The 16,688-nt window shown below is 37.1% G+C and overlaps 1 protein-coding gene across 3 annotated transcripts in view; it reads left to right on the top strand.

Moving 5' to 3' along the window:
- LOC129780539 (uncharacterized) overlaps positions 1 to 16,688 on the top strand; it is a 315,512-nt gene that overhangs the window by 35,349 nt on the left and 263,475 nt on the right. For all 3 annotated transcript variants that reach the window (XM_055788907.1, XM_055788910.1, XM_055788908.1), the window contains exon 2: positions 4,709 to 5,996. The gene's annotated coding sequence lies outside the window, so the exon portion shown is untranslated. The remainder of the gene's footprint in view (positions 1 to 4,708; positions 5,997 to 16,688) is intronic.

Here is a 16,688-nt window from a genome sequence, read left to right on the forward strand (position 1 = left end):
AGAAGAGAGTATGTTTTGGTTTTGGAACGTCAATAGATCAATTCACTTATCAGACTGTGTGGCGCTTCGATGTCACGAGTCTAAAGACGCGTCCACATTACGCCAATCGGCCTTGGCCGCCCGGTAAAGCCGGCTAAATGTGGACGTACCGCCCGGGCTTGCCGACGTGCCGAAAACCGACTCGAATCAAACCGAACCCAACCCGAAACAAGTGGGTCCGGTTCGAGAAAGTCGAACCAAAGCAAAACGAAGTAAATTAGCGTTGACGACCAGCGTTGCCAATGTTCCAGTTTAAACTGGATTCTTCCAGTTTTTTTTTGTTCGATCCAGTTAAACAGTTAAACCCTAAAATTTTCCAGTTTTTTAGAATATTTTCCAGTTTTATCCAGTTTTTTATGTGTGTGCTCAGTTTTACCAATTTCATGTAAAATAAATTTACAATGCATAAATATTATCCCTCCTTCACCTTTCCTTTTCCTTGATTTATTTGGTTTTTTGACATTTTTGATTAACGATCGATCGATCCAAGGTGTATTTACTTTGGATCGATCTTTATTTTCTTACATACTCTCAATGTTATTTTTCTCCTGCTTAAACTTCCGAATTCCATACGGTCAGCGCGTAGTGCGTGTAGTGACTACGCAGGCAACAACGCGCTACTTTGTCTTTGAGTTTATATAAATATTATATGTTCTAGGTTCTCCAAAACATTTTAGAGGTTCAAGAAGAAGAGATTCTCAAATATTGTGTTACAGTAATGTTCGAGTGGTGGGGAACGTTATTTTGATCTTCTCGAATGGTTAATCAATGGTTTATTTCGATATTTTATGAACTACAGTAGAATCCGTTTATTATGGCCTCGCTTATACTAACCTACCGCCTATTCATACGTAATTACACGTAATAACATGACGTCCGCTTATTATTGCCTCCTTTCGATATAATGACATCGGATTCCACTTTACATATCAATACTTCACGAAGCTTCGAAAGTAGGTTAAGGTTAAAAAAAGTAGGTTAAAAAAAGATTTTAAATAAATCAAAGTCGAACTTCTTGAAATAAGAAGATTTTTCAGGATCCAGTTTTCTTCCAGTTTTTTTAAGAGCAATCTTCCAGTTTTTTGAAAAATATTATTGGCAACCCTGTTCACAACATAGTGTTCGTGACGGCTTCGTGCATCCGATGGGACTTCGGCTTCGTGCACCCGATGCCGCCTGGTACAGGCCGATTGGCATCATTCGGCATAATGTGGACGCGCCTTAAGAATTTGAAAAAAATAACAATTCAATACTGAAGTAAAATGTATGAACGATGTGTTCCGATGAACAATTGAAAATATAAATATATATAGAAGGTATATTTTCATATGAAGTAAAATTCTGATCATACGCGAGTGTAACATGAGCAAATTTATAACACATGCGCAGTAAGGCTCTTTTGGCATTAACAAGTTCTTCCTAACAGTAACTCGATGTTGATAATTCCTTAATATTTTCCGTCGTTGATCGTATTGACGTAGAACTACGTCTTTCAGGATTCAGGAAGGGTGCCAAATCAGAAAACAGGTCATGTTTTTATGAAATAAATTTAACGTTAATAACTATTTTCACTGTGAATGAATACTCATGATTCGCATACCAATCGAATCGGAAATTCTCTAGGATTTGTTTTATTTACATTTAAAATTCGCGAATCTTTAAACGGTTTAAATTCACGAAAACTGGAAGAACTTCCTTTTTTCCCACACATTTGTTCTGCCGATTGTGTGCTAACCCTACCCGTATTTCGAATGCTTATAACTCGAACATTTCTTAATAGATCGGAAAGATGTATGTATCAATTGGTAGGAAATATTTCTACGCGTCTATCACAATTAATAAAATGTTATTTTTCATGAGATGAACAATTGAGTAACTGTAAAATGTGAAGCGTTAGCTAAACACCCTAACTGCCATGTTTGGATTGGCCCGATTTATGGTTTCCCCATCACAGACTTCAAAATCGATGGACCTGTGGAAATCCGCTTTCAAATATACATGCAAGACGGGGATATTTTTCTCCCACTTAGCTGGGTTTCCCTAACACGGACTTAAAAAATTAATGTGCCTGGGGGAATCCGCTTTGCAAATACATGCAAGTCGAGGGTATTTTTTGGCGTTGAGTCCTTTTGTACCCGCTTGTCGTTGTACAGATCGGAATATGTTTCCCTAAAACGTACTTTTTAACTGAGAAGCCTGAGAAAATCGTCATTTCAGATACTAGAGGTGAATGAACTTTCGCGGTTCGAGAACTACGTAAACATGAGATGTGTAATAACTTCAGAGGGAAATGTAAAACACAATGACAATTCTTATCAAGGGAAATGTAAAACACAATGACAATTCGTTTATCAATACTTTCGTTCACATATTTTGATAGTCCTAGGTATCATATCAAACGTAAAAGGACGTTCATCAAATTTATTTGTGACGAAGAATATAATCTATTGGCCGAGGCATTTTGATTGAATGTAATACTTTTCCGTTTACTATTTTCGACAGCAGAGGCAGCCGTGGCAGTGTTTCGAGCTCTGCAATACAATTTTCTTAACTAATGTTAAAGTTGCTAGAATTACAGACTCATTAAACGTAAAAATAATGATTGTATTGATATCAACACAATTTTATTTTATAGATTTTCATCACATGAAACGCTATGACTCAGGAATAACATTTTATTGAGTGGTTTTTATAGCTATTTCGATGATGTTGTCTAATACAAACAAAACCATGGCGGAAAATTATAAAATGAAAAATTAACTTTCAAAGCACTAGTTCGAGTTTTCCGACGTTTTTCGTTATAGATTGCCACGGCAGATGAAATTTCAATACCTTGTGAGTAATCTATCATAGTTTGGTAGATATTACTTGATGGGAAGTGTGCGAAAACGATCATTTTCTACACACTGTTTGCAAAATTATTGAATTTCGGGCGTGGTGTGAGGGAGGGAGATTAAAGAAACGAGCGCCATTGTGGCAGCCGTTTGTGGCTTCCTTCTACCTTCACCTTAAGCAATTTTCAAATAATGCGGTATCAATCGTGAATATTTTTTTCACGACCAAACGTTAATGTACGAGGGTCGTTCAAAAATAAGTTTCAGTTGCTCAGAAATCGTGGAAAAATAAAGTTAGGACTAAAAACAAGGGGATTTACGTAAACTACGTTTTATTTTCTATTTTTCTACATAATCGCCGTAACGTTCGAGGCATTTTTCATAGCGTGGTACGAATTTTTCTATTCCGAGTGCGAAGTGCCTAGCGTCCAACTTTTTGAAGTACGATGTAACTGCGTCATGAATTTCTGCAGTGTTATCGAATCGTTGACCGCCGAACGCCTGTTTCTTCATCGGGAATAAGTGAAAGTCGCTAGGGGTGAGGTCTGGGGAGTAAGGAGGATGCTCGAGGATGCACAGTCCATTTGAATTTTTTCAATTGCTCTTGAGTTACGCGAGCAGAATGGGGCCGCGCATTATCGTGGATGAGAAACAATCCTTTCGTCAATGAACCTGGCCTTTTGTTCTTAATCGCGGTCCTTAATCCGTCCAAAACTTCACAATAGTACGGTGATGAAACAGACGTTCGGCGGTCAACGATTCGATAAAACTGAAGAAATTCGAGACGCAGTTACGTCGTACTTCAAAAAGTTGGACGCTACGCACTTCGCGCTCGGAATAGAAAAATTCGTGCCACGCTATGAAAAATGCCTCGAACGTTACGGCGATTATGTAGAAAAATATAAAACGTAGATTACGAAAGCCACCTTGTTTTTTGTCCTAACTTTATTTTTCCGCGATTTCTGAGGCACTGAAACTTATTTTTTGAACGACACTCGTAATATCATTTGTATGCAATTCATATCAACATCCTGTGATATAGGGACGAATGACCATCGGGTTAAAGTCCCTTAAACCCAAAAACTGAACTGAAACTATCCAGTGATACCTGAATCTCACGGAATGTCACATGTAAATATTTAATTACCAGATCACGAAAAAATAGTGGTCTTGTGTGGTGTTTCATTGACAAAAGCTCAAGTAAGTTGATCAGTGCATTATTCCCTTGATAATCCACGTCGGAATTCTTAAAATAGCACATCACACGTGGTTTCGGGTTAATTAAATTTTTCGCAAAGATACATTTTTCAGTGGGCTCCATACGACAAAGCGTTTTTGAACAATTCGAACCAAATTTCGAACAAAAAAAAAAAAAAACTCCTGAAATGTGTCTGTGAAATATTTATGTTTTGCAACAAATCTGAAGATATTAACCACTTGTTTCTTTTTTTTTATTAATTTACACAATGTCATTCTTTTTCAACCTTTTGAAATCCCGTCATTTATGCAAGAAAATGTTTAAAAACCTGTTTGTTATAGTGAGTGAAATCGTTGTCATGTCACGTTGAAATGTCTGTTTAGTCTGAGTTCAAGGGATTTCACATGTCAAATAATGGTCTCGGAAGATTAATGTACTTATTATGCTTTCTGCGCCCGAATCAAATGATAATTCCCAACATAAATCACTGTCGCTATCAATGGGACTGTGCATATTTTCCTCTTCAAAGCATATATCAAAAAGTTGCTCCGTTCATAGAATAGTTATCAAATTTTGACGCATGATTGATAAAGATTCTCATCAGAAATTCTATCTCGTCTTCTCTTCCATCCCGTAGCTTCCATTAACCAGCTGACTAGCGCGGGAGGACGAACGTGTCGGGGAGATTCACCGACATCGCGTGAGGAGCAAGGGCTAAAAAGTACGCCAGATATTAAAACACTAAATTGTGTTGGCTTCGGTGGGGCTGTTGAGTGTGTTGAGGTGTGAGGCTGTGACATTCTCGCCATTACGACGCCCCCGCGTAGGTCGCTGGAAGGTGAACGAGTGGCACACACGTACGGCATACAGGTGGGGCACGTGTACACACAGCACGTTCCGGTGAGAACACGACGCCTCCAGTGCGATCCCATCAGGTGAAAAGTCCCATCAAACCAAAGAAGCTGCAAGTCACTTGAATGTTCAACCAGGCAGCGGTGGTTCGGATGAGGTTACATGTGTGCATGTGTGTTTATGTGGGTCCCGAGTGTGAATCCAGGGGGCTTGGGCTGGCGGTGTAGCAGTAAATCTTTGAGATTTCCCATCGTAAATGACACCTTTTTGCTGAGGCAAACTCACAAGTCGAAATACATAACCGTGAAAAATAGTGCAGAGATAAAGAGGTGAGACAAAAAGAAGATGATTGTGAAATCCTGGAAGAAATGATGTTTGAGTGAACGAAAAAAAAAACAAAAACCATTGGTGGCATTTTCCTGGTTGATACCTACACTCGCGAAACAACAACAACTTTGCAAAAACAATTGCAAAGTGCGCCGGTTGGAAATTGACGGGAAAATCTTGAAAAGCGAAACAATCCGAACAACAGTAGATAATGATACAAAAGACACATTTGTGACTTTTTCTACCGCCTCGCCGAGCATAATACATATATAACGAGCAGGAAGTTTGTTTGCGTGAGTGTGTGTGTTGATTTTCACGGAAAAGCGGAGAACAAAAAGAAAATTTGTGTGGGACTCTGAAAAGAGCAGAAAGTGAGTAAGAGAGGAGAAGAAAAGCAGTGCGCTGACGGAAACAGTGAACACAGAGGTAAAAAGTGAAAAGCAAAAGGTGCAAGAGAATTGTTTTGTTGTGTGGTGGAAGGTGATAGTGCCCAGATGGAAGCGGGCGGAAGAGTTTGGTTTTCTGTGATTTAAAACGAAGAATAAAACGCAATAGCACGACCTGAGCATGTGGTTCGTGGTATCCGGGAAAAGTTAAAAAAGTGAGAACCATATTCAGCGTGTACATCAGTGGCAGCTTTTACCCGGCAACATTTAAAAATGAAGATAAAGGATACATCCCAGCGCCGTAATGAGTAAAGTTATATCGGAGCGCCGCATTCATCATACATAGGATTTTCATAGCAGGTTTTTATTGCTTTTTTTTGCTACCTCACGCTGTCATGTTGTCTCCTTTCTGAGATTGTGTGTAACTGTGTCCATTTAGTATACCTTGTATCAATGTTGAATTGGTGGGAGGGAAAAGGGATAGTCATTAGGAGAATTTATGTATCACATCTGATGAGTTTCCCGCTGCGATGATACATCCATATTGAACATTCATCAATTAAGGAATATGATGAAAGCGATAAGAGTATACATTATAGAGAGAACGATTTAACATTGAGCGAAATATTCTAATTTACGTGTTTGACTCGGAATGATTCTGTTGTAAGCAATTATAATACGGAAGGTTTCCGTAGTCAAATCTCAAGATCCGCTTCAGACACTTTGTGTCCTTACAATAAACATCTGCGAAGGAGTTTGAATCACAGCCAATGTGTTGGTCTTGCTTTGCACAGGTTCTGCTGATTTGTAACAAAAATGTCGGCCTGTTTACGCTTTAAATAGCGGATCAATCAGACATCAGTTTTAATCTTTCGTGTCTATTTGTAAGCGAACCAGGAAGGTCATACAATTAAATCACAAGGTTGGACTTACAGTGACCCGCAGCGAAAAAAATCCACTTGAATCATCATCATATCAAGAGACTTTAATGAACAATGCGAGATGAGGTTATGTTTCTGTATTATAATAGTTAAAAAGGTATACACACAGCGATTGAAACAACAATTTATTCTTGAATCATAGTTTGTGAAACAAATTAGCAAAATGTATCCATAAAACAACAAGAATAAAATCCACTTTAAAAAATCATAACATAAAAGCGATGTAATGATGCAGACTCAAGATCCTTAGTCTGAAATGTGACCGTCGTGAGTCTTAATCACACTCTGAAAACGTTTGGGCATGTTCTACACCAAATTCTGCGATTAATTGTACGGACAGATACTGAAATCTGTAGGTTTTCATTGATTGATTGAATGGTTACCGATGATTTTTTCTTGATTTCTCGAATAATCATTGAATCAGTGCGACGGTCCGTTTTACGCACACCTTCTATACGCATTCTGTAAGCCACAGATCTGAGCTTCTGGTAATATGCCCAAATTTCCTGTACAGTAACACGACTGATACTATATTGTGCAGCAATTTTAAGCCGTGATAAGCCGTCTTTACAGTCTTTTACCACCAAATTTCGGATGGGAATTGAAATTTGTTTACCAGCCATGATTTCTTCAAGTTCCAACACTCTTTTCAACTATTAGCAACTGAAGCAGCTTAAATCGAACGTAATAGGCGCGTACAAATAGTTTTGACATAAGGCAACGCCAACAATAAGGGTTGCATCAATGGTTTGTATGTGGATATTGTATAATTTTCAAGTGGATTTTTTTCTATCTCATACCTGTTTGAACCAAAAATTACCAAATTTGCATAGAACTTGAAAATATGCGAATCAAATTGGAATTATTCAGTGCTTTGAATAACGGTTGATGTGTACTTCACTTTGAGACGTTACCTTAATGGATTTGAGAGGTTAATAAATAAATGGATAAAATAACATAACAACTAAATTATTGGTCTAGTACATTAATAAGTTGTGGGCAACGGTAAAATGCAACTCATTCCACAAAGGTTAATTGTTCTGAACTCTCGTATTTTATTTTTGATAAATACGATTGTAAAGCAATCATCTCTATCGGATTGCGACAAAAACTATAAACTCTATCGATAGTTCAAGAGTTCATTGTATTGGAATTACTTATTGATAAGGTGAAGGAATTCCAGTTGAATATTTACCTAATGTCACAATATTGTCATTAAATTGTTACCACATTTAATTCTGTAAAAGTTTCAGAAAAAATCTGTATCGAAAAACTAACGGAAAAAATGGAAAGAAAGTATTATTTTCATTTTGAATTTATTTTTCTTATTAATGGGTTGTCAAAGTCGTTTTAATAAAACAAAATAAACCATGAAAAGGTTTTCTTATAATCCTCTAAATTGTATCATGTTTATACATAGTTGAACTTTGCCTGCATCTTGTACCTTCGCATTCTCACAAATGAATAAAAAAGTAAAAAAAAACTTTTTAATTTAAACGGTTTAATATACTAAAAGTTAGAAAACAATTAGGTAAGTAGCAGTTAGTATCAGTTATCACATCCCTTCCTTCATTAATCTAGGGGCATATGATGAAACAACTAACTGTGGATAATGGAAATCCGACGTTCGGCTCAAATTTCTATCAATGTGGTAAAGCGCTACAGAAAAACATGTTACAAACATACAAATTACAGGGCAAGCTAAATGAAACCGTTTAAAAAATGGCATATGGTTCAACGTTTTTTATAAACCAAGATATCTTCATGACTCAACGAAAAAACGAAGAGCAGATAATAAAATGACATTTTTTGAAAAACAAAAAAACTGTAAATGCTGTATCTTTGCTGAAAATCTGTAATTCTGTATATACAGATTCTGTATTTTTCTGGTTATGGGACATGTCTATACTATTGAAACAACGGTTAAAAGCTGTAAGTAGGTTGAAAGTAATTCTCGTAAGCTCGTATAAAACGGAACATTAGCTTATTCATAAGTTCGCAGTAGAAACAATGTTCCGTTTTATATTTTACCTCTCGACAAATTGTATGCAATTACAGTGGAACCCCGATTATCCGCGAGCGGATGATCCGCGGTACGGATTATTCGCGACAGTAAAGCTACAGGTCTCTCGGGATTTGTCAGTTTGTGCTCTTTTGTTTTGGTCATGGCTTTCACATTATCTGACCACTGCAGTACACGACCTAGTAGGGGAAGTGGAGGAAAAGTGGTCACCCTAAGGAATATGCCCATTTCCAGCGCCCACATACCGCTTCAATTCCCGTTTCTCGAAGAATATTATAGTTAAACTTATTGTTCTTAAAGATAGAAAACGGCTTTTACTATAAAAATTCAACACTTTTCATCATTAGAAAAAAAGGTGAAAAATCGAACTTTTTTTGTTTGGAGGCAAAGTGGTCACCCGCACATATCAAGCTAAATGGGATAGATTTATCCGTTTTGTTTGTCCAAATTTGTTCAAATCATATATGATATAGTAGCCACATGTATGAAATAAGCTTGGCGTATTCACCTAAAGTCTCAATTTAAATTTTCTCTTGAATACAAAAACGTAGTAAGAAACACATAACGTTCCGCATAATGGGTTTTGGTTTAGTTGGAGTGGCATATTCATCCAGGGTCAAAGTCATAAAAGGATCTTCTTCAAGAGCAGAATGTGATGAGGTATATCAGCTTTAGTAAACAGAATATTGTAAGTTGTTATTCACCTATGACCACTTTGCTCCCAAACATCAAAATTATTTCTATGCTAATTAATCGCTGAGATTAAACACAATATCAGTTCACCTCTCCTAGAATATGGGAACATTCGTCCAAACTGATGATTTGTCCAACATATCAGATTGATTAAACTAAATTTCCTTAGATACCATGCGCACAGAATACGGCCGAATGGCTATCGAGAGAGTAATTTCTATTTTTTTTTGTATTTTGACATGCGACAGCTCTACTGAATTACAGAGTGACTCAAAAGTCATTAAATTCTTCAAACATGAGGAGACTATCAATACGTCATCTATAGTCAATAGTTATACTACCAAACAAGTAGGTGACCACTTTGCCCCCTATGACAAATGGATAGATGCATTGATAAAACATAGTTTTCACGCTGAAATATCTTTTTTTCGTGTTTGAAACTTATTTTTAGTCCTATTCCGCGGATATTCGGGGTTCTACAGTATATTTGAAAAATATTAACATATCGAAGGTCAACAAATCGTTGGTTGAGTATCAAAATATGGTTATGGGTCAAATCTGTGTTTTCTTTCAGATTATAAAGACATATTTTTAATTGGCCAAATTATTGTTTATTAAAACATAAAGGGTGTGTCACATCAAATTGCATCACGGAAAAAACGCTGTAGAAATTCGCCCAGTAGACCGATCCTTTTGAAAATTTTAGACAGTAAAATAAAAACTTTTAAACAACTTTTGGCATTTTCTTTTTATTCATACTTCGAGCACAAGCCCGTATGCTCGCACCTTCCTCTTTACCCCGTCCATAAGGTTCTGTACAACGTCAGGTTGTAGTTTTTTTTGAACAGAAATCCATTTTCTCTTGAAGTCCGCCTCCGATTTGACAACTTTTGGGTTCTTCCGGAGGGCCTGCTTCATAATCGCCCAATATTTCTCTATTGGGCGAAGCTCCGGCGCGTTGGGCGGGTTCATTTCCTTTGGCACGAAGGTGACCCCGTTGGCTCCGTACCACTCCAACACGTCCTTTGAATAGTGGCACGAAGCGAGATCCGGCCAGAAGATGGTCGGGCCCTCGTGCTGCTTCAATAGTGGTAGTAAGCGCTTCTGAAGACACTCCTTAAGGTAAACCTGCCCGTTTACCGTACCGGTCATCACGGAGGGGGCGCTCCGCTTTCCGCAAGAGCAGATCGCTTGCCACACCATGTACTTTTTGGCAAACTTGGATAGTTTCTGCTTGCGAATCTCCTCCGGAACGCTGAATTTGTCCTCTGCGGAGAAGAACAACAGGCCCGGCAGCTGACGAAAGTCCGCTTTGACGTAGGTTTCGTCGTCCATTACCAGGCGATGCGGCTTCGTCAGCATTTCGGTGTACAGCTTCCGGGCTCGCGTCTTCCTCACCATGTTTTGCCTTTCGTCGCGGTTAGGAGCCTTCTGAACCTTGTATGTACGCAGGCCCTCCCGCTGCTTGGTCCGCTGGACGAATGAACTTGACAAAATCAGCTTATTGGCGACATCCCGGACCGAACTTCGCGGATCACGTCTAAACTGCTTAACTACGCGCTTGTGATCTTTTTCACTTTTTTCAGCATCCATTTTTGCCGTTCTTCACCTCCCGGTCGATGGTTAGGTTCTCGAAGTATCGTTTTAGTACTCTGCTGACCGTGGATTGGACGATTCCCAGCATCTTACCGATGTCCCGATGTGACAAATTCGGATTCTCGAAATGAGTGCACAGGATTAATTCACGACGCTCTTTTTCGTTCGACGACATTTTTCCAAATTTACGAAAAATTTACAGTGAAGCATGGCCAACGTGATCTATACACTCTTATCTGATTATAAGCGAAAGCTGAAGATATAATTCCTAAAAATTAAATTTATACAGCGTTTTTTCCGTGATGCAATTTGATGTGACACACCCTTTAATACGTAAAACACATACGTAACATAAATTTAAAAAAGAATAAAATCATTTGTTATTGAACTTATATTTCTTGGAGCACTTGTAGGTTATCTGTATTCCTACAGATCTTCCAGATTTTTCAATACAGATAGAGTTACATTCAGATGATCGACATATCAAATTAAAGCCTGGTCTTTTTAGAAAAAAATACTACACCTGCAGAAAATTCGAATTCTGTTCTCGTCATTATTGATTGTATTCGTTTTTTATTGTTTTCATAGTCTCGGTACCAAGGGCGCTGTTTTTTTTCTTATATATATGAAAGGAAAAGCTGAGGATTTTTCACATAACATATGTCGAAACCAGAGGGGCCGTTTTTTTCGTTGTTGAGTTATGATTTTTAAAAGTTAACCGATGGTCCAAAAAATCATTTTTCATTTTTCCAGAAATGGCTTTGTTCAAAAATTGATTACATTTGAACTACTGGACCGATTCAGACAATCGAAGCCATATAGCTAGCCTATTTTGGAAAAATTACATATTTGCCAATTAATTGAATTCTAGTCGCATACATCCAGTCTAGTCGCATAGAAATATCGAACGAAGACTGAAAACATGTTAACTTTGAAAAATCATAACTTAAACACGAAAAATAACACATCTCTGATTTTTGGATATATTATGTAAAAAGCTTTCAAGAAAAAATATAAAAAAGTATCGCATCACTGGTCCCGATACCATGTAAACTTTAGGAAACCAATACAATAAATAATTACGAAATCAAAATCCATTTTTATTCAGAGTGTAATATTTTTTCAAAAAAGACTATATAATTGGCTTTAATTTTATGTGTCGATCATCTGAATCGGTCCAGTAGATCAAAAGTTATGAATTATTGTGTTGGAAAAAGAGGAAAAAATTGATTTTTCGAACCATCGGTTAACTTTGAAAAATCATAACTCAAAAACGAAAAAAACGCCTCTCTGGTTTTGACATATGTTATATGAAAAATACTCAGCTTTTCAGAAAAAATATAAAAAGTTATAGCGCCTTTGGTCCCGAGACTATGAATACACTAAAAAACGAATACAATCAATAATAACTAGAGCAGGATTCGAATTTTCTGCAGGTATAGTATTTTTTCAAAAAAGATTGACTTTAATTTGATATATCGATCATCTGAATCGGTCTAGTAGTTCAAAAGTTATGAATTTTTGAAAAAAGTCATTTTTGGAAAAAAGAGGAAAAAGTTTATTTTTCGGACAACCCTAAAATGGAAATGGTCACCCTAAACCCTGAAAAAATAGAAAAAATACGGGTCTAATGTTTTGCGATGAAGAACAAAACTACCACTTTTCACGAAAATCTGAGAACCACTATATCGGTTTGGCACGGAATGGCTGTATATTTTTATGTTATTCCATTCTCACTTAAATCCATCCGAACAGAGATCTGAAAAAAGTTTGAAATAATAGTGTCGAACATAATTCTCCAAAATAAATAGAATTTGAACAAATTCATCATACATAATTTTGTTCGACATGGACTTTCATTGAATAATGATTCCAATTCTCCATCTTTAAACTTATTAGTGCTTCTGGACGATCTGCGTCTCCAACATGATAAACATCTTCATTGAATTGTCTAAACCATCTTCTGTATTAGTTAAAATTATTAAAAAAAATGTAATGCTGCCGGCAAATGATTTTTTTCTGGCACACAGTTTTCCAGTTTCAATGCGATAAAAAAAAACTCCTGTATGCATCAGATCAATTTCAATGTTTTAACAGCCTGTCCAAAATACACTCTACAAAAAAATTAGAGAAAAAAAAAGTGCGAAGTCGAAATTTGTATGTGATTTTTGAAATTCTGGAACTTTGTAAAAAAACAATAGGGTTCCTTCAAAGCTTCAGCTTTCAATTCAAGTTTTGGAATAACCTACGAAATTTTTTTTCTTGATGTTTGCAGACGCAGTGAACAAAAACTATTGGGACGAAATCAATCATCGATTTCTTCCTGTTATTCCAAAGTCTTTGTGGACTAACATATTTTTTTGCTAACTTAGTCAATAATAAATCCCACAAGTAACGTTATCGTCCCTGCAGGACCTTTCAATACAGAGGTATTTGATGATGAGTAATTCAATAATTAATGATCACAACGCATATGCAATGGTATAGAAGGAATACTGGCGAATGGCAACTGTGTGTAATGTGCTAATTATAGATATGATAATCATGTGACATGTACACGATTAAAATTCGGCTCTGTTACAGCTAAAATGCTAATGAGCCTCAAATAAATAAATGGGACAAAAAAAACCAGTCTAAAGTCTGCTTCATTTTATTAACGAATTCATAATTTGTTTTTCATACAAATGTAGCATTTTCTTTACTCTTTCATAAAAAAAAAAATTAAAAAAATTATTCATTGCTGTTTCGAAGAAATTCTCGTACTTTTCCCGTAATACGGCACATTAGGTGGCGCACACCCTTTTCGTCCACCGTTTTGGCGATTTGATTCCACCAGTTCTTCATTTGAGTCATGTTCCTAACAAGTTTTCCCTTTGCCTTAAGCCTCCGCTTCGTGATTGCCCAGTATTTCTCTATCGGCCGGAACTGGGGGCAGTTTGGGGGGTTGAGGTCCTTCGGTATTACGCTGACCCCGTTCGTTGCGTACCATTCCATAACCGTTTTGCTGTAATGGCAGCTTGCGAGGTCCGGCCAAAACATTATTGGACGGTCGTGGGCACGGATAAACGGCAGAATCCGTTTCTGTAGGCACTCTTTTTTGTAGACTTCTGATGTCATTGTCTTGTCAGTGAGAAAGACTTTGGTTTTCTGTCCACAACTGCATATCCCCTGCCAAATCATGTACTTGCGGGCGAATTTATCCGTAAACACGAACTTAAATTTTGCAGGTACATCCCCCCGAGCCGTCGCCAAATAAAATTTTTGACCTGGGATTTGCCCAAAGTCCGCCTTCACGTAGGTCTCATCGTCCATCAGAATACATCCGTCGAACTTGCTCAGCACTTGGTCGTACAGCTTTCGAGCACGGATTCTGGCCACATTGTTCTGCTTCAGCGTCCGATTTGGCTGTTTGCTGGCTCGGAATGACCTTATTCCTTCCCGGAGACGAATTCGTCGCACCGTACTGTGAGCGGCCTGGAACTTATTGGCCAAATCGCGGTCTGAAGGATTGGGATTCCTCTTGACGGCCTTGATGACTTTCCCACGCAGTTTCCGGTCGACAGTTCCACTCCGACGCTTCGAATGCGGCTTCCGAGCCGTCGTCAATGTTTCCTTGTACTGCTTGATAACACGCCATACGGTATTTCTGGGCATTTTAAGCTGTTTAGCTAGCTTAGATGCCGACAACAATGGATTTTCAAGAAAACTGTGCACAATTTTATCTCTCCGTTCGGCTTCCATGGCGGTTGTTTACAAAATGCTATCGTTTGGTGTTATAACATAAATACATGGTGAAAGGTAATGAATTTCCCGACACGTGGGTGAAAAAAGTTTCCAAATCCGTCCACTAGGAGCGCCACAATGAGCAAAAGAATTTGTTCCAATATTAAATGAAGCAGACTTTAGAATTAAACTTTCCTTTTTTTGTTTGCAATTTAGTGGCGTTAATTGTTTACACAAAATATGTCGATTTGTAATGACAATCCGTAGGAATCTGTAAATAACAAAAAAAAAATCTGACCTCTCAACATGCTTACGATGTACGCTAAGGTGCCAATGAAAATGGTCATCTGAAATTTAAAAAAGATACCTCAAAAAAATATGTACATCACCTCGAAAAAGCACCCTATGTTAGCTCACGATTGTTTTTACACAAAGATGTAATGATAGTGGCGGGAGCGTATTGCGACAATCTTTTAGATTCTCACCTTTGCACATCCTCTCTCTACATAAATTAAGTTTATTGATTTTCTATTGAGCAATTTTATTGAACATTTTTGAAAAACATTTATTGAACAACATTGTGCCCCGATGCAAGGTCGACATTTTCCTGCTTGAATATTCACTTTGAATTTATTCATTGGAATGCAATACTCTGGCCCTAGTATCTGTTTGAAGTCAATGTCAACATGTGTTTCATCATTCATTCCTTAGAAACTATATGCAGGGTTGCCAACTATAATTTTAAAAAATCAGGAAGAATGAAAATAAAAATCAGGATAAATCAGGATAGCTCATATTGGGTTGTCCGAAAAGTTAATGTCGATTTTTGAGAAAACAAAAACATCATTTTCAATCAAGGCATTATAATTTAATTTTAAACCCATAGTTGCTTGGTTGCTTGGTAGTAGCTCATAATACAAAATCCATTCCAAATCCCACCAGAAACAGAGTATATCTTTCTTCGGGCGAAAACCGGATATGTGAAAGAATTAATAAGCATGGTACAAATCCTCGCATAAGCTGAAATGCTAGTGTTTCGTCTGACCTTTTGTTCGTTTATATTTTTTCCGAAAAACCTACAGCATCACTACAGTCAATTGCAGAGAAATCAATGTTTAACATTTCACAGAATTCATCATCGATGCTTTGGAATGAATGTTCACTCGACAAATGTGGAAAGCATATCAGCATATCAGCAGTGGAAGAGTTGTTGAGTTTTTCCTAATTTTTATGATATTAAGTAAGGTTATAGATATATTTACCATAGTCCATCATTAAAGTTGATTCTACTTTGAATCAGACGAACAAATTACATATAATATCTTTTTATATTGATTGTGGATTAAAAATTTTTCTCTTGAGTAATTTTACACATTGAAACGTATTCCTACATTAATAACTCTGGGGATACATTTCCATACACATTATCCTCGATAAAGTAATGTTGTTCCTCAAATTTAATCTCGTTGTAATTTCATAAATTAGTCAGATAATCTGGTTTCATGAAATTTTCTAGCACTGTTTTGAAAAGCCACAAAACAATTGAGGGTAGACATAAAGTTGAAGTACAGATTTTAGAAGTTAAGTACAGCTTTGCGTCTAGAGAATTTAACTTAATATAAGATATACACGAGTGCGAACATGTCCTGAAGCAAATAAAATCATCCGTCTCAAAAGCTTTAAAATGTTCGTATGTATGGGAGCAGACAACTCTTTCTTTTTTTTTCTTTTTTCATCTCTTTTGGGATTGCACCCAAAAAAAAGTCCAAACGATGTCAACGGGGATCGAAATGTAAATGCGTGATAATATTACACCCCATTATAAAATGAAGTTGGAAAGTGTTTTCTATGAGTAAGAAGGAGAGCTTAACGTGAATCTATATCTATCTCGGTCTGGACGTGTATGTGGCAAAGTACAGGCAAACCTTTTTTTGTGCGGGGGATAGGGACCACATGAAAAAAAATCGCATAAAAAAAATTGTGCAAAACTCCACCAGTAGCTTTAAAAACCATGTTCGGTACACATTTTGAAAAAAACTATTTTTGTGCGGTAGATAGGGACCGCATAAAAAAAGT

The sequence above is a fragment of the Toxorhynchites rutilus genome, chromosome 3 (genome assembly GCF_029784135.1).
Source record: "Toxorhynchites rutilus septentrionalis strain SRP chromosome 3, ASM2978413v1, whole genome shotgun sequence".
Lineage (NCBI taxonomy): Eukaryota > Metazoa > Arthropoda > Insecta > Diptera > Culicidae > Toxorhynchites > Toxorhynchites rutilus.